At 44.4% G+C, this 24909-nt stretch overlaps 1 protein-coding gene across 4 annotated transcripts in view; it reads left to right on the top strand.

The window, feature by feature from the left end:
* Window positions 1-8474: 8474 nt before the first annotated feature.
* Window positions 8475-24909, top strand: part of Cap2 (cyclase associated actin cytoskeleton regulatory protein 2) — a 149415-nt gene continuing 132980 nt past the window's right edge. Inside the window, exons 1-2 of one of the 4 annotated variants that reach the window (XM_087589689.1) lie at window positions 8475-8585; window positions 10752-10857. The gene's annotated coding sequence lies outside the window, so the exon portion shown is untranslated. 4 annotated transcript variants of the gene reach the window in all.

Here is a 24909-nt window from a genome sequence, read left to right as displayed (position 1 = left end):
TAAAAATATGCACCACATGTGTACAGTGTCAGTATCAGCCAGGAGGGGGTGTCAGATGCCCTGAAATTAGAGTTAACAAACGGTTGTGAGCCACCATGTAGGTGCTGGAAACCCAACCTGGGAAGTCTGGAAGAGCAACACATGCTCTTAACCACTGGGTCATCTCCCCAGCCCTATACAATTTAAAAATCTGAAACATAACCCCCCCCATTTAAACTATATGCTATTATCTTGTTTTTAATGTACATGAAAATAATGTACATGAAAATAATAAAAACACTCACAGAAAAGACATAAAACTCTGTACTCATTGTTGTGCTTATGATGTATGACCAGTGGAAAGGTGGAGACCTTTAGTCTGGCTCATGGTTTGAGGGTACACAGTTGATCATGGTGGGGACAATATGGCAGCATGACAACAGATATAGCCGTGGCTGTGTGACACTAGAGGACTGCTTGCTCACAGCTCTGCAGACCGTCAGAGATGGGACAGAAAGTAGACCTGGGATGCATACCTCAAGGTCTGTTCCCCAGAGATCCAGCCCTTCCCGCTAGATACACTTCCCAATGCCTCCACAACTTCTGAACAGCACCACCCATTGGAGTTCATATGTTCAAGCACACAAGTATGTGTGGGGACATTTCACATTCCAACCATAAGAAATACACAGGGATTTTTTTTTTGTATGTTTGATAAGGATGGGAGATGGATGTAACCTATATTGTCACCATTTTCAAGATAGAGTATTCAAATTAAAAATAAACAATCTGGGGCTGGGGATTTAGCTCAGTGGTAGAGCGCTTGCCTAGGAAGCGCAAGGCCCTGGGTTCAATCCCCAGCTCCGAAAAAAAGAACCAAAAAAAAAAAAAATAATAAATAAATAAATAAATAAACAATCTGACTAACGACCTCATGTCTAACCACTGCTCTTGGTGACATCCACTCTCGTAGGTCTATTTACACTGAGAAGACAGGACTGAGTAGCTAACTGGTGGATTTTCTGTACTTGTTCTACATTCTGTTGACTTAAAGCTCTCTTGCATTCTACTAGATAAAAGTTTTTAAAATACATTTTCCTTTGGTGGATTTTAAATCTTTATCTATTTTAGTGTCTGGGACTATAAGTGTGTGTGTGTGTGTGTGTGTGTGTGTGTGTGTGTGTGTGTGTGTGTGTGTGTGTTTGAATGTGGGCATGACCCTGCCACGGTACACATGTAGAGGTCAGAGGTCAGAGGACACGTTGTAGGAATTGGTTCTCTCCTTGCACTGTGGAATCTGGGAATCAGACTCAAGCCATCGAACTTGTGCCACAAGAATTCTTTTCCACCAAGCCATCACACGGGCTCTGAAGGGTTCTCTTTTGAAGAGTGTCTTAGTCAGGGTTCTATTGCCGTGAAGAGATGCTATGACCATGACAACTCCTACAGAAAGAAAGCATTTAACTGGGGCTGACTTACGTTCAGAGGTTTAGCCCAGTATCAGCATGGCAGGAAACATGGTAGCACTCAGACAGGGTGCTGCAGAAGTAGCTAAATCGGGAGCAGCAGGCAGCAGGAAGAAAGACACTGGGCCTGACTTACGCATTCGAAACTTCAAAGCTCACCTCCAGTGACACACTTCCTCCCACAGGGCCACATTTCCTAATAGTGTCATTCCCCAGTGACCAAGTATTCAAATCTATGAGCCTATGGGAGCCATTCTTATCTAAGTCACCACAAAAAAAAAAAAAAAAAAAAAAAAAAAAAAAAAAAAGCAGTTACCATATTGCTTTTCCAGGAATTGGGTTTATAGCAAATTAGTAATAGTTTATTTCTTGTGTGGGGTTTAGAAACAAAAACCAAAAGCTTGTTCATTTCTCTAAGCCCTGACTTTAAAACTGGATTCATTTCATTAAGCGACTCCTGAAAACACTTTTTGAAGATTTCATGCCATGTAATATCTGTCCCAGATCCAAGGGCAGGTGTCCCTAATATCCAGGCACAAGGCTGGATGGACAGTGTGCGTGAACATGCTACAAGAAGAAGAGAATCATCTCAAGGCCTGGCAGCATCCTTTCCTTCCCACTGAGTGATGACATAAAATAAAAGTGACATATGGATTCCAGTTTTTTAATATCAACATTAGGAACTTCAAAAGGGAAAATGTTTTTTTTATTTTAAACTGAGAGTCATTTCTTTTTAATCAAATGAACAGGCTATACATTTCAAAGGCATCCAAAGAAAGAAGAGATGACTATGAACTAAAACTGGTTGGGTGTGGCTCTAATGAGTCCCTGGAATCCTAAAAGCATCTATGGGTTTGCAAAGATGGGCTGTCATGTGCATATGACAGATATTTAAGTCTAGAACACGGGGTGTGTGGAGTTCACAGTCTGTTAAAACTGCTTCACAAGCTGGGCTTGGGGACCCAGGCCTTAAATCTCAGCACACAGGAGGTCAAGGAAAGAGGGTTTGGGAGTTCAAGGCTGGCCTGCCCTATATAGGAAGACCTTGACTCAAAATTAGATATGCCGATTCCATAGATGTTCACCTGGAATGATAATAGATAGACAGATAGACAGGCAGGCAGACAGAGAGACAGACAGACAGACAGAGAGAGCAGGAAGAGGATGGCTAGAGGCACCAATGGCGTGAAACTCTAAAACAACTAGTGAAAAGAATTCCGAATGTTTCCAACATTAAAAAATGGTTGATGTCTGTGCTGTCACATACACCAGTCCTTCTGATATGACTGACCATTACACACTATGCATGACCTGACATGTCACATTTTACTCCCTAAACATTTATAATGACTTCATACAGATTTAAAATGTCCTTCCATTTATTTATTTATTTATTTATTTATTTATTTATTTATTTATTTATTATTTGAGATGAGATCTTACTTTGGAGTCCTTCTTGGCCTGTAACTTGTGATAACCCCATATCTCTACATCCTGAATTCTGGGGCTATAAGCACGCAGCACCGTGCCTGGTTTCTAAAAAGTATTCTTTGAAACCTAGCCAGATGTCCTAAGCTCAGAATCCCTGCTCACAAGATAACTGGGAAATGTCATTTTTAGCATCCATGGAGCCTGAGGAAGTCCTCTTCCAATGCCTCTGCTTCTGGTCCATCCATCCCTCTTCTGCACCCTCACCTTCCTGGACTCCAACCACCTGTGGGAGGATAGAACCATCAACATGATGACACCGGAAAGGGGGGAATGGTGTCCTGTAGAACCCAAGCACTTCATGAGATACACCTAGTCATTTAGTGGAGATAGAGATAGATAGATAGATAGATAGATAGATAGATAGATAGATAGATAGATAGATAGATAGATAAAGAGAGACAGAGAGACAGAGAGATAGAGAGACAGAGACAAAGAGAAAGAGAGAAAATGGGTCGACATGGGCTTCTGAAATCTCAAAGCTCACCCACGATGACACACCTTCAACAAGGCCACACCTCTAATCTTTCCCAAACAGTTCCACAAACTGGGGGATCAAGTAAGTATTCAAATGTATGAGCCTATGGGAGCCATTCTCATTCAAACCACCACTTTATTTTTGCTTGAAAACTATGGTTTTGTGTATCAAAATTATAGTTTAAATACATCAGTTCTGAGTAGGAGTAGACATTTCTCCCTTCCAGCATTGTTCTCTAAACAACATAGTATAGAAATTTTTACAGCTTTAGTTGCTGTATGAAGTATTTCAAGTAATCTAGAGATTATTAAAGTATACAGGAATGGTAATTAACATGCACATATTACACGGTTTTATATACTCAAGGATCTGAGTTTTGTCCAGGGTCTTAGAACCAATCTCACATGGATACTACATCAGCTCAATAAAAGAGAGATGTGCTAATTTTATTTCTAGATTTATTGGTTTGTGGGAGAGCTGTGTGTGTGTGTGTGTGTGTGTGTGTGTGTGTGTGTGTGTGTAGGCCAGAGGACAAACTCCTCGAGACATCTTCCAGTTTATCCTTAATCTTTGCCCTTTTTGTTTTGAGATTAAGTCTCTTATTGGCCTGGATACTAACAAGTAGACTAAGCTGGCTGGCTAGTAAGCCCCAAAGACCTTGCCTGTCTCTGCCTCCACAGTCTGGGATTGCAAGCAGAAGTCACCACACCTAACTCTTTTACATGGATTCAGATCCTCAAGCTTGCCAGACAAGCATTTTATCAACTGAAGTCTCCCTGGCCCTGACTCTTGATGACAAAACTAGACGTAGCTGTTGAAGTATCTAATTTCGTAGCGACCATTCGTGACATGATATGATAAAGCCCTCATTCTTTCTTATCTCTATAAAACGGAATGATTGGAAGAAATGCCAGCCAGGCTCGTAGGTCCAAATCTCAGACAATAATGTTCTATCATCTTGAGCGAAGAGCTAAGCCTTCCTGTGATGAGGTCTTCACTTACAAATCAAGGATAATAACAGCACCCAAGTCACGAGGCTGCTGAGTTGATGCATATAAAATACTGAGGAGATTGTCTAAGCACATGGTCATGGCTTAATACATCTTACCAATTACAGTTCTCTCTTGGTATCCCAGGGCCTTTATACACACCCTCACCCTTGATGATCAATTCCTTACTGTAAAACGGTGCCGCATTTGCTTATAACGTAGACTGTCTAGTATGCTTTGCTTGTCTCTAGTACCTAGTCAATGAAAAAAGTCACAGAAATACTCATATTGGATTGCTTAAAGATTAATGACAAGAATAAAAATTGTACACGTCCCCTACATATTTTTCTTTTCAGATATCGTAAATCCGAGGTTGGTTGGATCCTGGGCTGTAGAAGCTGTAGAGACAGAAGGCCAATGGCATCGGTATCCATCTTGCTTACAGTGTTGCATTCTGGGTACCCGAGATGTGAGGCGCACAGTACGAAGTCAACTATTTGTAGAACAAATGTTCTCGAGTCATCTGCTGGTATAAATGCCTCCTGGTAATTTTCCGCCGGGAGTTTGTTAAAACATGAAGCCCTGCAGTACACTGGCAACATACGTTTTCGGTCTTTTGGCTCTAGAAAAGGCGTGTGACTGGAGAGACGACGTCATCTTCTTGGCCCCCTTGGGGACCAGGAAGAGCCGTGGGGAAGAACACCATGTTTTTATTTGCCAGGGAGAGACCCTACCAGTGACCCAGTCTCAGTGATCGTAGTAGTCATGAGGGTGGAGCAGGAGTCACAGAGGGTTCTGGTCATGATGGCTCTTAGCCAAGAGTCTCTCAAAAGACTCACTTGTTCCTCATTGATCATGCCCCTAGGAGGGGAGAATTTCTCACGAAGAAAGTTCAACAGTGGTTAGCAACCTACGGATCAGTCATACACATAGATGCTTCAGAACCTGCCAGAGTTGGATGCTCACGCCTTCCAAAATACCAGATGCCAGAACGTTATTGCATGAGAGGAGATGATGTGGGGGAATCCTGAGTGCCTGGCCCTCTGGGCTGCGGTCAGTGCTCTCACAAGGAGATTGGTAGGAGGCAGATAGCTCAATAGACAAAGGTGCTTGCTGCCTAATCTGTGTCCCTGAGCTCCTGGGCCTGTGAGATGGAAAAACAAAAAACCAACTCCTGCGAGCTGTCTTCTGACCTTCATATGTGTGCTGATACATGCATGCAAGTACATACCACACAAAATAAATAAATGCAGTGACATTTTTATTTAAAAAAAAAAACCAGGCTGTGGGGAAGGCTCATCTGTTTTGTTTCTCAACCAACCATAAACAGGCACACCTTTTATCTATCCCTCTTTTGCTCTTCTGCCCTCCGCCATGTGAGTGAGGGTGCCAGCTTGGAAGCAAAATACTAGTCTGCTGGGTCTTACACTCCCCCACGTCCAGAACTATAAGAAATAAATTCTTATTGTTGATAAACTATCAAATGGGTATGTGGTCAAATCACCCAGTTTCAGGAGCTCGGTTACAGAACACCAAAGACTAAGACGAGATCTCAGGAGACCTTAGAAGCCACAGAAGCCTAGATTTGTGTGTGTGTGTGTGTGTGTGTGTGTGTGTGTGTGTGTGTGTGTGTGTGTGTTCAAGTATGTTCATGGGTGTATGTGTGTGTGTGTGTGTGTGTGATCAAGTATGTTCATGGGTATCTGTGTCTGTGTGTGTGTATGTGTGTGTGTGTGTGTGTGTTCAAGTATGTTCATGAGTGTGTGTGTGTGTGATCAAGTATGTTCATGGGTGTGTGTATGTGTGTGTGTGTGTGTTCAAGTATGTTCATGGGTGTCTGTGTGTGTGTTCAAGTATGTTCATGGGTGTGTGTATGTGTGTGTGTGTGTGTGTGTGTGCTTGTTATGAAGATCAAAGGACCCCCCTGGGCTTTGTTCCTCAGGAGATATTTGTGCTTCGAGACATGGCACCTCTCACTGGTCTGAGGTTGTACAAGCAGAGGCTAATCTGGCCGATCAGCCAACACCAGAGCTCTACGTGTCTCTGCCTTTGCAGCCCTGGGATTAGAAGTGTACACAACCACACCGCACATCGTATGTGAGGTCTAAAGAGCAGGCTTGGTTCCTCACCCTTGCAAAGTAAGCCCTTTATCAACTGAGACATCGTCCCTTCTCCAGGCTGAGTTTCAAGGTGCTGGAGTCCTCTACTATGTTGAGATTCACAGAAAGAGTTCATTCAAAACTCTTATCCTATATAAAGAAGAACAGACATTAGAGTAGGGTTGACGACACCAAACATGCTTCAGTCATTCCTGTCTTTGGCCACCACACACAAACAATACATGGCAATGCACTGTTTACATGGCATTTTGACTGTATTGGGTACCGTAAGCCATCAGGACATGATCAGCAGGCAAGAAGTTTGCAGAAGTGTGCAAATGCAGTGCCATTTTATACGGCAGCCTTACACATCTTCAGATCTTGGTATCTGCAGCAGGCCCTGGGACCAGTTCCCCAGACATAGGAGGACAGCTGGACTAAGGAAGAAGAAGCGTTCTGTGGTAACTGTGGAAGTTGGAGCATCACAGGTCTGATGCCTGCCTGTAATCTCAGCATTTAGGAGGTGGAAGCAGGAGGATTGCCCGTTGAGTTTAGGGACTGGGTCTTATGCCAGTCTGGCCTATATCCTTGTCTCAGAAACCCAGTCTATCTGTGTGTGTTCATTCAAAGCACGTGCGTCAGAATGAATAATAAACAGGCTTCCCTTTACTCCAGACAAAAGAGAGTGAAGAGGTGCCCGCCAGGAATGGCTTCCCAGTTGTGAGCTTTTAATAACACACAGAGCTGAGTTAAGCATGATATTTTTTTTAACCTTGACAGATGTGGTAGTTTGAATGTAATTGGCTCATAGGCCTATAGGGAGTGGCACTTTTAGGAGGTGTGGCCTTGCTGACGGAAGTGAGTCACTGCAGAGGTTGGCTCTGAGGTGTCATATGGTCAAGCTATGCCCAGTGTGGTAGACAGTCTGCCTGGAGGTCAAGATGCTTCTCCAGCACCCTGCCTGCCTGCATGCCACCAGGCTTCCAGCCATGAGGAAAATGAACTGAACCTCTGAACTGATACCCAGCCCCAGTGAAATGTTTCCTTTTTTAAGAGTCGTTATGGTCATGGTGTCTGTTCACAGCAATAAAACCCTAACTAAGACAACAGGGAACACTGGCTTTACCAGAATCCCCTTTACCACACTATTTTGAGAGGTTTTGCTTTTAGTATATGTGTAGGGCCAAGCATGGTGGTGCACATCATTAATCCCAGCACTCTAGAGACAGAGGCAGAGGGATGCCTGTGAGTTCAAGAACAGCCTGGTCTACATAACAAGTCCCACGGCAGCTAGGGACACGTACTTAAAACTTAAACAAAAGAACATAAGCTATTACATTTCTCTTCCCCACCCCCTCCGTTTCATTTGCTGTTTCCCCTGGCATTCATTCACTGAAGAACTTCATGTCCAGTATTCCAGACTCCAAGGAAAATCGAAAATCAATCCTCTCTAATTACACTAACCAGAGAGAAGCGCTCCATGCATACAGAAGAAGGGGCAGTGTCTACAAGTAAACAGTTGATTAAGTAGGTTGGCCATGGTTCTGTTCGTTTCTAAATAATCAGATGACTTTTTAAAGTTTCTGTATATAAATTACTTGCCCCCGATTTACAACGCATCTGCACCCCTTTATCCTTTTGAGTTGGAGGGCATTCAAGTTGGGCCTCATTATCCCTCTTTTTGTGTGGGTCACTGTGCATCTCTACCCACTCCTAAGCCCTGTCAGGGGCTGCCAGACCTTTTCAGAACTCTTTGCAAACCTGCAGGAGGAGGTGAAGGCATTTCCTGCTTGCACCAGCGATCGCCTCTGCCCTCCTATCTCTCTTCTCCCACGGCCCATCTGTGCCTCCACTCTGATCCCTTCCTAGCCACCCCCGCCCTCGGCTGGGTGCTCCCGGCCCCTCCCGTGCGCGTCTGTATTTGGAGCTGCCGGAAGCCGCGGGCGACTCTCCCCGCGAGCAGCGTGACCGACTCGGGCTCCCGTGCAGGGGGGAGGCGGAGGCAGCACAGGGCCTGCGGGAGGAGGGCGCGAGTGGCCGGAGCTGGCTTTGCATCACCGAAGCTGGGACCTGGGCTGTACAGCAGGTCAGGCTGGAGCGCGGAGGGGCGGGGAGAATGGGGGGGCTTGCCTGGGCGCCGGGCACCCCGAGGCTGTCGCTCGCAAGTTGCGTGCCCCGGGTAGAGTGGGTGATGGCCAGGACGCGGGGAAGAAAGGCGAAGCGGACTCAGGGATCTAAGGCCACCCAGATTCGAGGACAAGGGAAGTGAGGACCTGGGATGCGGGGATCCGGGCGCTGGGGCAGTGCTCATCTGGGTCAGCGCAGCTCAGCGCTCCAGCTGCTCGCCGGGCGCTGAGGACCTCGGGTTTGGGACTGGAGGGCCACCCGTGGCCTGCCCGGCCGACAGCCACCGCATCCTAGGCTGGTCTAACTTCGAGGGGTCTCCACTGCTCTGTTCTGAGCCTCCCAAGGGTTCCAGGGTGGGGGTCATTGAAATGGCTCTTGCCAATGCTACCTCAATCCGAAGGTGCTGGAAGGAGAGGAAGGGACCTGGCTTCTGAGCAGAATCTGACTTGAGGCTATGAGTCACTTCTAAAAAATGCGAACGCAACTGATGCTTTGAAGGGACTGCTCTGAAAATGGTACCCCGCGGCGGCTCTCTGACTGCCCCATAGGGGCTTGTTTGTGACATCAGCAGTCTTGTCGTCATCTTCAGGCTGATGGTCCGCCATGCACGTGAGAATGTTTATTCTCATCAACACCACAAAGAGGCTGTGCATTTTAGCCATGTCGGAATCCAGGCGTTCTTTATGTGAGTTTGTGCTTTTAGGACGTGTATTCAGAATTAGGTCTAAACAGTTTACCAAGTGGAGGTGAACTTTGTGCAGCCAAGACTTGGGGCTTTGCCTACATTGTCAGGAAAAGGTAGAATCCCCCTGGCCCCCAACCCCTAAAAGTTAGTTTATCAGAATTGCTTGCAAAGAGAGCACTGCCTGTTCCTTTGGCTGCTTGGTTTGTTGGTAGGCAGAGCCTCACCGTGGAACTCAAAGCTGAGATAACAGGTATGGCTCCTTTGCTTCTGCGAGGCAATCTTACCCTGTACCTAGGCTGGCCAGCAACTCACCATTAGCCCAGGCTAACTTCAAACTCACAATCCTCCAGCTTCGGTTTTCTGAGCGCTGGATTACTGGTAGGCACCTCCACATCTAATGAAGGTGTCTCAGAAGTCTTGCTGACGTAGCTGGGACCACTTTGTAGAAGGTAACAGTGGTGTCTCATGCTTGGAGTGATTTCGATTTGCTGGGGTTTAGTTAGAAGGCAAGCCTGCTGAGGGCAGGGAGGGGGTTGGGTAGTTCAGATAGCTCTGTGTAACCATTTGGGACTGAAAACAGATACAGAAAGCTGGTGGAAATAATTAAACCAATAATTTGCAGCTAGAACACGCTATCTGGACAAGACTGCAGCACCCCCCCCCCTTTTTTTTGTTCAAGAAAAGACTTACTTCTCCACGAATCCTCAAATCTGAAAACTCCTTAATAAAGTTAAGATCAAAGGGAGACTCAGGGATGAAAAGAGGAAAAGGAAGCTGACTGTGAGAAATGACAGTGACCAACCAGGTTTTCGAGCAGAAAGTAAGATTTTCCACAAGATGTAGTTTAGCTTGTGGGTGTGACAGAGTGTGGGGTCCCCTAACTTCCTGGCTAAAGAGCTAGGTGGTAAACAAGAGACTTTGAAGCCCTCAGGATTGGCTTAGTAACCACTCAGCTTGGCTGTTGAAAATCAAAAGGGGCTGAGGAGAACATGGAGAGGAAAGGCACCAGCAAGTTTAATAGTGTTAACAGATATGAAATTTGAAATTTAGTTCATTTTCACTTGTAGCGATTTTTCTCCTCTAACACACACACACACATCACAAACACATACTCACAGGCATCAACCACGCACATACACACACAAACACAGGCATGCACACATTTAGTTTAGAGGAAGAAAATTGAAGGAAACAGAAAAGGAATGGTTCTGGGTTTTTGTTTGATTTTTTCCCCCACCTTCCCACCTCGGGCTAGCGTCTCCGATGGCTAGATTCTCCAACTGCCCGAATTATGCCCAGAAATTAAATACTCACAAGAACAACCTTAACTTACTTTGGACACAATGGTGTTTCATTTTGTTTTGAATATCTCCTAACATATATCTTTATAACGAGGCTTAGTTTTAGTCGTAATTCACCAATTTTGTACTTACGCATCAGGATATGCCGAGCCTAGATGAGTTACGGACATCATATTCAAGGGGGACAACTGTGAACTTACTGTCAAGTGTAGACGAAGGCTTGAGAACAAAAGGCTTGTGAAAAGGTAACTCTCAAAGTATAATATGTGTGTGTGTGTGTGTGTGTGTATGATATATGTGATAAGATATTCAGATCCATAATATATAAACATCCATTCTAATTTGCTAATAAAAAGATGGTCTAATATCAAAGTGTGCCAGGGAGGACATATAGATGGCTATTAGAGCCATTAAAAAAAAAAAAAGATGCCTAACATCCTTATCTATTGGGTAAGTGCCAATCAAAACCACAGTGAGATCTCATACCAGACTGACTAGTGTGGCTATAACTTAGAAATCAGATCATCCCAAGTGTTGGTGAGAGAGCATAGAGGAATTGCAGCCCTCAAACACTGCTGATGGGAATATAAAATGGGTTTAATTTGAAAAACCACGGTTCCTTCAGTTAGACGCCGAGCCACTGTTTGACCTCGCACTTCCGCTGTAAGTCTACATGCAAGAGAAATGCAAAAACAGCCATGGCAAAAGACACCTACACAGGGGGCTGGCCGTGTAGCGCATTGGAAGAGCATTTGCACAAGGCCTTTAGTTCAAATCTCAGTCTTGCATCCACAAATACAATTTAAAAAGGAACCCTAAAAACTATACACACTGAGGCTCAGTGGTGCTGACAATGCTAACAACTCAGAGATGGGTAGGAGGAACATATGTATGACCCATCCGCACAATGGGATATTATTAAAAAGGAAGGCAGAGCTGGGAAAATGGTCCAGTGTGTGCTGCTCACTCGTGAAAACCTGAGTTTGAGCCTCGGCACCCACATTAAAAACTCGGTGTAGTGGCTTGTGCATGGAATCCCAGCAATGGGGAAGCAGATAGAGGGAGAGACCCTGCCTCAAAAAAAAGGGGGGGGGGAGTGGAGAGTGGCTGAGGAAGACATCTGACATTGACCTCTGACTTCTGTGTGCACACAGAAAGGTTGCAGTAATATGACAATGCTACATGTATGAACCTTGATAGCATCCTGCTAAGTGAAAGAAGCCAGTCACACAAGGCCCCCATAATGCATGAATCTGCTCCTGGGGAACTGTTTCTAAGAGATCCTTAGGAAGCGAACAAGTACAGAATGTCTTTCTTCTGTATTAGTTTTTGAGACAAGGTTTCTCTGTGTTGCTCTGGCTGTCCCGGAACTCAGAACTCGCTCTGGAGACTAGGCTAGCCTTAAACTCCCACCTGCCTCTGCCTCCCAGGCTGGGATAAAAACTGTGAGCCCGGGGTTGGGGATTTAGCTCAGTGGTAGAGCGCTTGCCTAGCAAGCGCAAGGCCCTGGGTTCGGTCCCCAGCTCCGAAAAAAAAGAAAAAAAAAACAAAAAAAAAAAAAAACTGTGAGCCCTCACCACTGGCTTCTTCATTTAATTTTAAATATATTATTTTTGTTACTTCTTAAATTTTTCATATCTGTTTGCAATGTATTTCACTGCACTCACCTTTCATTCCTGCCTTAAAGAAAACTGACTTCCCTTCCCCCTAAGGGCCATCCACCGTCAATAGCTTCTCTTGGGGCTCATGAGTGCCCAGCCCCCACCATGCTAGAATGAAGGCTCCCTCGACCTTCCTTGTACAACATCCACGGTTGCTATGCTGTGAGTACATAAGACTCGCCATCTTGTCGTTTCACAGCAGCTCCGCCAACCCCAGAGACATTTGTTTCTCACAGATTTTTCTCCCCTTTTTCTCCGTGGCCCCTGAGCTCTTTTTGACCGGACGAAAGGTTCTAAGAGTGGCGATAGTTGCGCATGCGCAAATCCATGTTATCAAAATAATTGAATAGGCCTAGCTCGTTCTTCTCTCTGCCTTCCCTGTCCTAGGATGCTTCCCAGTTCCCTTCCGCGACCTTGAATTTTGGGTTAATCATCGCCTGATTAAACCGTAAAAAAATTTTACAGCATGTGTGAGATCATCAACAACTCTCATTTAGATCTTTTTAGTCTTTCATATATTTTAAAAGGTATATATAGTCTCACATTTTTCTTCTCTTATCACTTTTTGTTCGTTGTTTGTTTGGTTGTTTGTTTTGTTCTTGTTTGTTTTTGAGACAGCTTGTCGGGTAGGTTAAGGCAGCCTTGCACTCCCATGGAGCGGAGACTGGCCGCGAATTTTCGATCCTCCTACCTGTGTCTCCCAAGTACTGGCTTTGGCAAGTGTGCGCTACCACAGCCTGTTAAATCTCCTTTTCTCACAACTCACCATTACGATTTTAAGAATAACCTGCATTATCACATGAAGTCGCGTTAGGATCTTCATGTTTCTTAATCCCTGTGGTCCTTCTCCAGCCTACAGGCTGTTTCCCATGGTTTCCCATTACCAAGAATGCTGAATTGGAGACCATTTGTATGTGTCTTAAGAGTGACTGTGTACAGCGTGTGTGTGTGTGTGTGTGTGTGTGTGTGTGTGTATACACATGTATGTGTGGAAGAGGTGCATGTTCACATGTAGTGTGAAATATGTATCCCTATCCTCGGCTAGCTTCTAAATGAATGAGATTGAGACTAAGATTTATTTATTCAGCTGTAGTACAATTATTGGGCGAATTAGCCCCAATCTATTTTTCTAGTGCTAGACTGGCTACTTCCCAGCTGCTGTTTGAGTTTCATCCCGGTCACTTTTGCTCCATCAGTCTGTCCTTGGGGGCATTTCTCTTGGCCACATGCTCCTAGTCCATTGCATCTAATGGAGACCTCCTGTTCTCTCTCTCTCTCTCTCTCTCTCTCTCTCTCTCTCTCTCTCTCTCTCTCTCTCTCTTCCTCCTCCTCCTCCTCTTCCTCCTCCTCCTCCTCCTCCTCCTCCTCCTTCTTCTTCTTCCTCCTTCTCCCCTTCTTCCTCCTCTGTCTCCTCCTGGTCCCAGCTTGCCACTCCTAGCCCAATAACTGAAGCCCCGCCTACCTCTATTCTCCCTAGTGATTGGCTGTAGCCACTTTTATTCTGCAAATAGCTTTAAATAGGAGAGCAAGGTTTACACAACAAAGGTCAGAATTCATTTGTCAGGATGCAACCAGTTCTGGGGTTCAGAAGTTAGCATTTGTATATACAGCACCACACTAACCCCCAACATTGACATATGTGTGCAAATCACACATGTGTGCAAAAATGGAAGAAAAACAACGGCCTCAGGTATTGTTTTTAAGCAGCATGTATCTTTTGTTTGAGACAGGGTCTCTCATTGGCCTGGAACTTACTCACTAGGCTAGGCTGGCTAGGGATACCGTCAGGGACCCACCTGACTCTGACTTGCCAACTCTGAGATTACAAGTGCCAGGTACCATATTTGGACTTTTTGACATAGGTTCTGGACATGCTTGGGCTCAGGTTCTCATGCTTCCAAGGTGTGCACTTTGTGAACTAAGTTATCTTCCCCAGCCAGCCCTGCGCTACAAATTTTAGTGGCTATCACTGACACGTAAGCTCAGTTTAATTCGCTCCTCTAACCCAAGCTAATAACGGGAGTTCCAAGATCCTGACTTTCAATCTATTTAAAGTCTAGTGGTTAAGAACTGTTTTTGGAAGCACAGAAACATTAAACACTGCGGTTCACAAATGGTGGTGAGATGTCTCAGGACATAAAGTGCATCAGATGAGTGCAGTCCCATAAGACGGCCTTTTGTTACGTGAGTTTTACGCCTAGGCGTGTCCTGCTTTGTATTTTTCTCTATTAATTTGTTTTCTTATTTGGGAAAAGCATGGCTTCTTTCACTAAGAAATTATTTGATGGAGTTTCCCTCCACCCTTTTCAATATTCAGCCCTGCATAAGAAGAGACATGGGCATTGCAAAAACCCAGGAGAGCCTTCGCTTCTTATAACAAGGTTCAGATATGCTAGTTACAAACTAGAAGTCCATCTAACAGTCCTGGCTCCAAGCCGAACTCTCAAACGAGTGGAGAAGGAGAGGATGGCCTTGGTTTTTAAAATTCCACACCTGCCTGATGGCTGGATAAGCCACGGGAACATTGAGGCTCCTGTCGGCCTCCAGCTGCTCAGAATTTGAAGTCCACGCTGTAATCAAACTGGGATTATCAAAACCTCTCTTAATTTGGAGAGAAAATAACCTGTTACTTTGTGTGATAACATGGGAATCCAGAGAAATTCTGGGGTTTACTGGAGATTTATTTGCTCTACTGTGACTGACCAGTAGGTTGTCACTGGGGTCAAGATTGAACGCCACTGAATAGAAGCTGGTACGTAAGCTTCCAGTGCTCCTTGCAAAGGTACTGTTCTTGGGATGGCATTCCAATTCCCTCTCTTTGTCTTCTGTCCGGTTTCTATTCACAGTAGACTCTCTGGTCCTTCTGAGATAAACTCCTTTTCACTATTTAGCAATAAGAATCAGTCAAGCCGGGTTACAGCAAGAAAACTAGCTGTAGTTTTTGTATTTTTTTTCTCTACTTCCAAATACAAATATAAGACTCCCCTAATTGTAAAACTCACATAACAAAAGGCCGTCTTATGGGACTGCACTCATCTGGTGCACTTTATGTGCTGAGACATCTCACCACCGTTTGTGAACCACAATGTTTAATGTTTCTGTGCTCTGAAAACATTTCTTAACCACTAGACTTTAAACAGATTGAAAGTCAGGATCTTGGAACTCCCGGTATTAGCTTGGGCTAGAGGGATGAGCGAATAAACTGAGCTTACGTGTCAGTGATAGCCACTAAAATTTGTAGTGCAGAGCTGGCTGGGGAAGATAACTTAGTTCACAAAGTGCACACCATGGAAGCAAAATAACCAAATAATACAACTTAAGAAAGGGTTTGCTTGGATCACAGTTTAAGGGCTCGCCTATCGTGGTGAGGACAGCATAGTGGGAAGGGATGGGCGCATTGTAGGCCCCACTGGGAAGCTGGGAGAGGTCAATGTGGGTGATCAGCAGACTTTTATTCACTCTAAGACCCCAACCTCCTCGGTGGTACCAACCACATTTGGGGTGCGTCTTTCTTCCTCAGTTGACCCAATCCAGAACCTCCCTCGGAGACATATCAGGAGATTTGTCTCCTAGATCATGCCCCACACCCTACCAGACTGAGTCACCATTGCACAAACCAATCCGATTTTCCAGAACTGAGTTAAATAGGCGTCTTCTCCACATCCGGTTACTTTGGAATGTCAGTTTGGAAACCATTGTATTTGTCCTTGAAAATCCATACATTGAGTTGCTTACCCGACGGTTACTCGGTTACTCATATTTGGAGTGGAGTCTGTGGGAAGTGACAGATACCTGAGGGCTTCCCAGAGTTCCTGCTGTGGACGTCTCTTCATGTCCTGTGTTCTATCTATCTTCAGAATGGCCTCTGGAATAGGACTCCGATTCCTCCAATGTCTTTCTAAAGGGAGAGTGAGTGGTGACCTCGTTAAACTTCTTTGGTAATTGGAAATGTTTAAATGAGGCTTGCTAAAGCAAAAGACCCTCAGATGGTGTAGAATTAGGGGGGCTTCTTAGTGCATTTTGTGCCCCTGTTAGACAATAACTGAGGTTGAGTGAGTTATGAAGAAAAGAGGTTGTTTTGGCTCACAGACCCTGTTGCTGGGAACTTTGGGGCCAGGTAGTCATAGCCCGCAAGGACTTCATGCTGTGTTGGTGAATAATATAGAAGTGTAGGGGGAGTGGTGGCTAAGCATGTGAGGTGGCCTGGCTTCCTAACAGCCTACTCCTGTGGTGACTAACCTTGTCCCTCAAGACTTCATCCCCCAGGGCTTAAACCAAGCTCATAAAAATATCCAGCCACCATGAGTGTGTCCCACGTCCTTTGGTCACGAGGGTGCCCAACCCCCTACCCACCAATCCTGTAACACAATCACCTCCCAAAGGCCCTGAATCTTGACAGAGCTCCAGTGAGAAATTCAGTTTCCGTTTGGGCTTTCTTTATAAATACATCAAAACTGTAGAGGGAAACTGGTCTTTAAGTTTCTTATTTTAGCAGTCTTCAAACTGTGCACCTGGACCTCATGCAGAGAAACCTTCCTTCAGCTCCCGATCTTGGGTGTTTTAAGAGAATAAACATCTGAATTCTCGTCATTGTCCATATGTACTTTCCCCAAGATGAATCTTCCTGCTGGTGAGCCTGAGATAGTTCACATCTCATCTTATTTCCCATAATCCTCCTTTCCTCTTATGGGACGCTTACTAATTACTCATCTTAATATCCATGTTAGTAGGAGTTTAGTCACTAGTTATAGTTATTGTTGTAGATTTATAAAAAATAAAATGCTGTCTTTTATCCCCCACTAGGTCCAGCACCACAGTGCCCCAAGATACCTGCTAGATATCTTAATTCTCAGTCAGCAAAGCCTCACCCGCTTTGCTCCATCCCATATCACACTGCCGAAGGCCTCTCTCTGAGCCTGGCAGCAATCCCTCTACCTATCTAGTTCCCAAGGCAGGTTTCCATGCCAGAAACACACATCCCAATTCCACGGCGGCCCAGTGTCTCCTGCTGCCACACACTTTCCTACACTCAAACCGTCACATAAAAGAACACACAACACAATAACCTTTGACCCAATTGATAATTGCCCACCGAAACATTCAAAGCCCAGCACACATCCATCCCTTAGGAACATTAATAACAGCCTGTAAATACACAGAGTGGAATCTTAATGTCTCCCTCTCTGTCCCTCCTGTCTCTTCCTCCTGGCTGATCCAGTCTCCTCCCCTTCCTTCAAACTTCTCTCCCGCTCATCCTTCCTCAATGACAGGCCTCCTTCTATCCTGTACCTGCTCTCACCTGTGTTTTACAAATTAAGTGGGGAGAAGGTTCTGGTGAGGTTACCTGAGTCCTGTGTAGGCTGCCGTCCTTGGGGCAGTGGAATTAGCATACACGGGGCATAGTACAGATAACTCCAGGGCAAACCACAACAACTAGTTCTGTTCTGGGATGTAGAAACCTAGTAGCTGGGAAGAGGAAAGGAGCTGGATTTGTGTTTGTTTAGTTTTATGGATGAGGACATTGAGTGATTCTCATTCCGAGATGGGGATCCTCGTATGTCTACATCATGTGTACTCTAAGTCTTTCTTCAAAAACAGTGTAGACCGGTTGGCTCACTGGTGAATAAAGGTGCTCGCCACCGAGCCTGAGGGCAGCAGTTTCATGCTTGGAATCCACTTGGTGAGGGAGAACCAACTCCCGCAAGTTGTGCTCTGGGACCCACAAACATGCTGGGGCTTGCGCACCCGGTCGAGTGATGTAAAAGGAAAAAGTTAAATAAAACTGACAGAAATCTCCAACCCAGCCAGTTGTACAGCAATGTCAAAGGGTGAGCCTGAGGAGAGTAGAACGGCGACTATCACACAAGTAATACTGAACACTCCTAAGCTCGTTAAATAGCCAGAAAGATCTTCCGTGCAGTTTAAAAGATGTGCTTTATAATACAGGAATGAATTTATTTCATGATGTAAAACTCGAATCTTCCACAGGCAGGGGGAGGCCCCTGGAACTTCCCAGGGGAAAAGTACTGGCTATGTATTGGGTTTTTGCCTGTCTGTGATCAATAATTACATTGTTGCCATTGTTCTGCTATCCTTTCTTTTGCTAGTTAACCTCTGCATCTACAAAGATCTGAGATAAACTAATTAAAATGAGCAGCTGAGATAACCCGGAATGAAGAATAGTTGTGGTACTCACTAAGTTTATACGCCCCAATTTATCCTGACACTGATGGTTCAGATACTTTTAACGTTTGACCACCCTGCCATGTTTCTCCAGTCTCCTGGGAGAGTGACACTTCTGGAACAGTATTTTTCATCTGTTCCCATCTCTTTAAGTATTACATTGATGGAAAAACAGACAAACAAAATTGCTGCTCCGATTTCCTCACTTTAATAATAAGTATTCTTCTACACATTCATAAAATAACTAGATAATAAAACTGATCAAAAGAATACTTTTGAATTATATTTTGTAGTCATACACCAAAATCTGTAGTGTTATGTGGTTTTTTTTTTCTTGGGAAGGTGGATTGTATTGTAGGACTCATAATAGCAACAGTGATGTCACATACTAGGGGCAATGATGTCACATAATAGCAACAGTGACGTCATCGTAGGGACAATGATGTCAGAAGAGGTTTTTTAAAAAGTATTTTGACCATTTAATAAACATTTAAGCTTACATAGCTTTGTTTTATTATTTCCTTTTATGTGTGTGGGTATTTTACCTGCATATGTCTGTGCTCCTTCTGCATACAGTGTCTGAAGAGGCCAGAAGAGAGCATCAGATCCTCCAGGATTGGAGTTCAAATGTTTGTGAGCTCCTATGTGGGTGCTAGGACTCGAACCTAGGTCCTCCAGAAGAGCAGTTAGTGTTCTGCACCACTGAGCCATCTCTCCTTTCTTTATGCCATTATTTTTGATACGGCCAAGTTTGGTCAGGTACCCGGTAGGAGACATTAAAACAGAGCATATATGAAATTGAAACAATCCCCTGTAGGACAAACAGAACTGAAGCATATGTGTGAGGAGAAAATGAAGTTTTGCCGAGTCACAAATGGAAGTTTGTGACTGATAGGGAGGGGGGGTGTTAATGAACAATATAGTCCATTAGTAATGGTTTCATCAGGTATGTTACTAGGAGAACACCTTTCACTGTGCCTGAACCATGGCACAATGATTAAACCCTTGTGCTGATGATTGAAGGGAGATGTCTCTTACACCTCTCCAGGAGAGGTCATCGTAACCTGCTACCCTTTCTCCCCTCCCTCCTGTTCTCCCCTAAAAATTACTTATTCACTCGCCCATCTTAATTTTCTTCTCTCTAGAGGGACCCGTGTGTGTGTGTGTGTGTGTGTGTGTGTGTGTGTGTGTGTGTGTGCGCTCGCACACGCATGTTTGGAACTGTGAATGATAAATGTATGTTGTCCATTCTAAGGTTGTGAAATATTTAGCGATTGTATCTTTCTCCTCCTTTTTTTTTTCTCTTGAGACTGTGCAGTCCAGGCTGGTTTCAAACTCACTATGTAATAATCCAAGGTAGCCTCAAAGTAATGGCTATCCTCCTGCCTCAGCTTGCTTTCCAAGTCTATAATTACAGGTGTGAGTTGTTTCAGAAACAAGGCTTTCTACCTCAGCGTCTTCCTCCTCTCACGGGGCTCCAGTAACACAAGTATTCCACCATTAGTGTCATCCTCCAGACTTCTAAAACTCCATTCGTTCTCTTCAGTGTTTTGTTCCTTCCGCTCTTCAGATTAAACAGGATCTGTGTCATCAGGTTCAAGGTACCTTCCTCAGCCATCTCCAGTCTGCCGCCAAGCTCACCCTGTGGACTTTTCTCTTTTGTTATTGTAGGGTTTTTTTGTTTTTTGGGTTTTTTTTTTTTGTTGTTGTTGTTGTTGTTTTAGGTCTAGGATTTTCTGGTAGTTCTCATTACTCTATTAAGAACTCCTGCCTTCCAGCTGTTTGAGGGATATTAGCTTCATCTCAAGCACAGTTAAAACAGCTTTTACAAATGTCTCTGGAAATTCCAACATCTGTGTCACCTCGTGGTTGACATTTGCAGGCTGCCTTTTCTCGGGGCTGGCTGTGTTTGCATACCAAGCCGTTTTGATGTAAATCTTGGACATTTTGGGTTTTGGTTTCTGAGACCCTGGGTCCCTTGGAAAAAGTTGGCTCATTGGTTTTGCCTGGTTTCATCTGTTACATGTAGTTTTAAAAATCGCTAACGCCTTTGCCCAGAAAGCTGCTCTTCCAGCACCTCCTGGCTTCCCTTTCTACCCACCTTAAGCTCTGGGAGGTGTCCGGTCCCCCAGACTCCTCCTCCAAGATCCTTGAATCCTTGGATAAAAGACCAGCCAGTCAGTTCAGCTCTGTGCTGCATGTGTGTGCAGTGGTCCTAACATGACTTCTCGTTTCAAAGTCCCTGTGTCCCATGCGTGTACTATTTAGAAGTTGGTCTTGGACTCTGGCCGAGGTTGGTAATAGTTCTGTTCTTAGGGCCTCTGGGTTTGCCCCACACGTGCACAGCTCAAGAGTGAGACTGGAATGTTCCAGAGTCAGGGTATTCCCGTCATCTCTCTACTCTCTGTGGCTCTCCCCTGTACTCTAATGTTCTTCTGACAAGCATGTGATTTCTCTTGGAAGTTTTAGCCATTTGTCCTGCTGCAATATATTTTCCCAAGTCTGGGTTGTCCTCAGGACAAAGCAGCGAGATGAAACATAATAGCTGGTGCACAAGACAGCTCAAAATGCATTCCCATGCCACGTTCTCAGGTCAGTGAGTGGTGAAGAAGAGTGAGATTCGTTCACTGGAAATCAGGAAATTGAGACTCAAGTTAATTGTTCACCAGTATCCCATAGGTAGGTGGGTGGCCGCTGAAGGGGCCGTGTCTCAGGGATTCTCTGATCCCTGTGATGCTTTTCCCACTATAATCGCATGACAAAAATTAGCTTCTTATAGCCAGAGGTCCCAGTTCAAAGAATGGCTTGCTCTATAAAGCCAATGGGCATTGGTTTGGGGGTACTGAACCTGTCACAAGGAGAAAAGGTGAACTGGCAAGATAATCTCGGTATATACTCTGTCTTCCTGTGCTCTGCTCAGCATTGGTGGAGAAAACAGGAAGTCAGTACCCTAAGGTGTTGTAGGGCCTTGGAAGACTTGGTTGGGGATGAGACGAGCAGTACCAGGACGGGGCCCTAGGAATACAACAGCGACACCACAAGAAGGATGGAGAACTCACGCCCAAAAGAGGCTGAGCTATCTCCATGGTGCTGAGGGTCTCTCTAGATCTTGAGGGATACTGTAGGAGACAGGTGTAGCATTGGAAAACTCTCACTGAAAAGTTTACCTTCTCCCTCACCAGTGGGACATTAGCAGAGGCAGCAGATGAATGCCTAGGTTACCCAGGATCTCAGGATCTTTTCTACAGTTTTATAAATACATAATAAAACTCTTGCTAACTGAATCCAAGAACACATCAGAATGACCATTCACTATGATCAAGTAGGCTTCATCCCAGGGATTCAGGGATAGCTCAATATATGGAAATCCATCAACATAATCCAGTATATAAACAAACTCAAAGGAAAAAAACACATGATCATTTCATTAGATGCTGAAAAAGCCTTTGACAAAATTCAACACCCCTTCATGATAAAAGTATTGGGGAGAATAGGAATCCAAGGTCCATACCTAAATATAATAAAAGCAATATACATCAAGCCAACAGCCAACAGCCAACAGCCAACATCAAACTAAATGGAGAGAAATTTGAAGCAATCCCACTAAAATCAGGGACAAGACAAGGCTGCCCTTTCTCCCCCCTTTCTTTTCAGTATAGTACTTGAAGTTCTAGCTAGAGCAATTAGACAAAAAAAAAAAATCAAAGGGATACAAATTGGAAAGGAGGAAATGAAGATATCACTATTTGCAGATGATATGATAATATACATAAGTGACCCAAAAAATTCCACCAAAGAACTCCTACAACTAATAAACAACTTCAGCAAGGTGGCTAGATATAAAATTAACTCAAACAAATCAGTAGCTTTCCTCTACTCAAAGGACAAAGGGGGATGAGAAAGAAATTAGGGAAACAACACCCTTCACAATAGTCCCAAATAATATAAAAAAACCTTGGTGTGACTCTAACCAAGCAAGAGAAAGATCTGTATGACAAGAACTTCAAGTCTTTGAAGAAAGAAATCAAAGAAGATCTCAGAAGATGGAAAGATCCCCTATGCTCATGGATTGGCATGATTGACATAGTAAAAATGGTCATCTTGCTGAAAGCAATCTACAGATTCAATTCAATCCCCATCAAAATTCCAACTCAACTCTTCATAGAGATAGAAAGAGCAATTCTCAAATTTATCTAGAATAACAAAAAAAAAAAAAAAAAAACCCCAGGATATCAAAAGACATTGTCAACAACAAAAGAACTTCTGGGGGAATCACCATCCCTGACCTCAAGCTATACTACAGAGCAATAGTGACAAAAAAAAACACATGATATTGGTACAGATACAGTAAATCAGTGGAATAGAATTGAAGACCCAGAAATGAACCCACACACCTATGGTCACATGATATTTGACAAAGGCGCCAAAACCATCCAGTGGAAAAAAGACAGCATTTTCAACAAATGGTGCTGGTTGAACTGGAGGTCAGCAAGTAGAAGAATGCAAATTGACCCATTCTTATTTCTTTGTACAAAGCTCAAGTCTAAGTGAATCAAGGACCTCCACATACCAGATACAATGAATCTAATAGAAGAGGAAGTGAGAAAGAACCTTGAAAACATTGGCACAGAGGAATATTTCCTGAACAGAGCACCAATGGCTTGTACTCTAAGATCAAGAATTGACAAATGGGACCTCATAAAATTGAACAGTTTCTGTAAGGTGGAGGACACCATCAGTAGGACAAAATGACAATCCACAGATTGTGGAAAAGATCTTTACCAATCCTATCTCTGTTAGAGGGCTAATATCCAAAATACACAAAGAACTCAAAAAGTTAGACTCCAGAGAACCAAATAACCCTATTAAAAATGGGGTACAGAGCTAAACAGAGAATTCTCAACTGAGGAATCTCAAATGGCTGAGAAGCACCTAGAGAAATGTTCGACATCCTTAGTAATCAGGGAGATACAAATCAAAACAACCCTGAGATTCCACCTCACACCAGTCAGAATGGCTAAGGTCAAAAATTCAGATGACACCAGATGCTGGCAAGGATGTGGAAAAGGGGGAACACTCCTCCAATTTTTGGTGGGATTGCAAGCTTGCACAACCACTCTGGAAATCAGTCTGGTGGTTCCTCAGAAAATTACAAATAGTTCTGAGCACCCAGCTATACCAAGGACATATAACAAGGACACGTGCTCCACTATGTTTAAAGCAGACTTATTTATTTATTTGTTTGTTTGTTTGTTTGTTTGTTTGGTTGGTTGGTTCTTTTTTTCAGAGCTGGGGACCGAACCCAGGGCCTTGCGCTTCCTAGGTAAGCGCTCTACCCCTGAGCTAAATCCCCAGCCCCCAGACTTATTTATAATAGCCAGAAGCTGGAAAGAACCCAGATGTCCTTCAACAGAGTAATGGATACAGAAAATATGGTACATTTTCACAATGGAGTACTATTCAGCTATTAAAAACAATGACTTCATGAAATTCTTAGGCAAATGGGTGGAACTAGAAAATATCATCCTGAGTGAGGTAACCCAATCACAAAAGAACACACATGGTATGCACTCACTGATAAGTGGAGATTCCCCAAAAAGAAGCTCGGAATACTCACAATACGACTCACAGACCATATGAAACGGAAGGAGAAAGATCACACCAAGGTGTGGATGCTACAATACTACTCGGTAGGGAGAAGAGAATAATCTTGGGAAGTGGGTGGAGAGAGAGATCTGGGAGGGAGGGAAGGGGGGCTAGTTCAGATATGGGAGGAGATGGGGGGAAGTACTGAGGGTCAGGAATTTGAAAGTGTGTAGCAGTGGGGGACAGGGAACTGGGAGTAGCCACTAGAAAGTCTGGATGCCAGGAACTCAAGAGGCTCCCAGGACCCAAGAGGGAGGATATTAGCCAAAATATCTAACAAAGGGGAGATAGAACCTGTAGGGACCATATCCAGTGGACAGGCATGGCCCCCAGTTGAGAGATGATGGGGCCAGTCACCCACCTCAAAAATATCAATCCAGAATTCCTCCTGTCATAAGGAAATGCAGGGACAAAGAGTGGAGCAGAGACTGAAGGAAAGGCCATCCAGAGACTGCTCCACCTGGGCATCCATCCCATCTGCTGACACCAAACACAGACACTATTGCTGATGCCAAGAAGTGCTTGCTGACGGGAGCCCTGTATAGCTGTCCCCTGAGAGGCTCTGCCAGAGCCTGACCAATACAAATGTGGATGTACACAGAGAAACCTTAGACTGAGCACAGGGACCCCAGTAGGGAAGTTAGGGCAAGGACTGTAGGAGCTGTAGGGGTTTTCAACCTCAGAGGAAGAACAACAATATCAACCACCAGACCCCTGCAATGATCCCAGGGACTAAACCACTAGCCAAAGAGTACACATGGGGGTACCCATGGCTCCAGCTGGATATGTAGCAGAGGACTGCCTTAT

Source organism: Rattus norvegicus, chromosome 17 (assembly GCF_021556685.1).
Source record: "Rattus norvegicus strain SHRSP/BbbUtx chromosome 17, alternate assembly SHRSP_T2T, whole genome shotgun sequence".
NCBI classification, from domain to species: Eukaryota; Metazoa; Chordata; class Mammalia; order Rodentia; family Muridae; genus Rattus; species Rattus norvegicus.
Note: the sequence above shows the minus strand (reverse complement) of the source record. Positions and strands in the feature narration are given on the sequence as shown.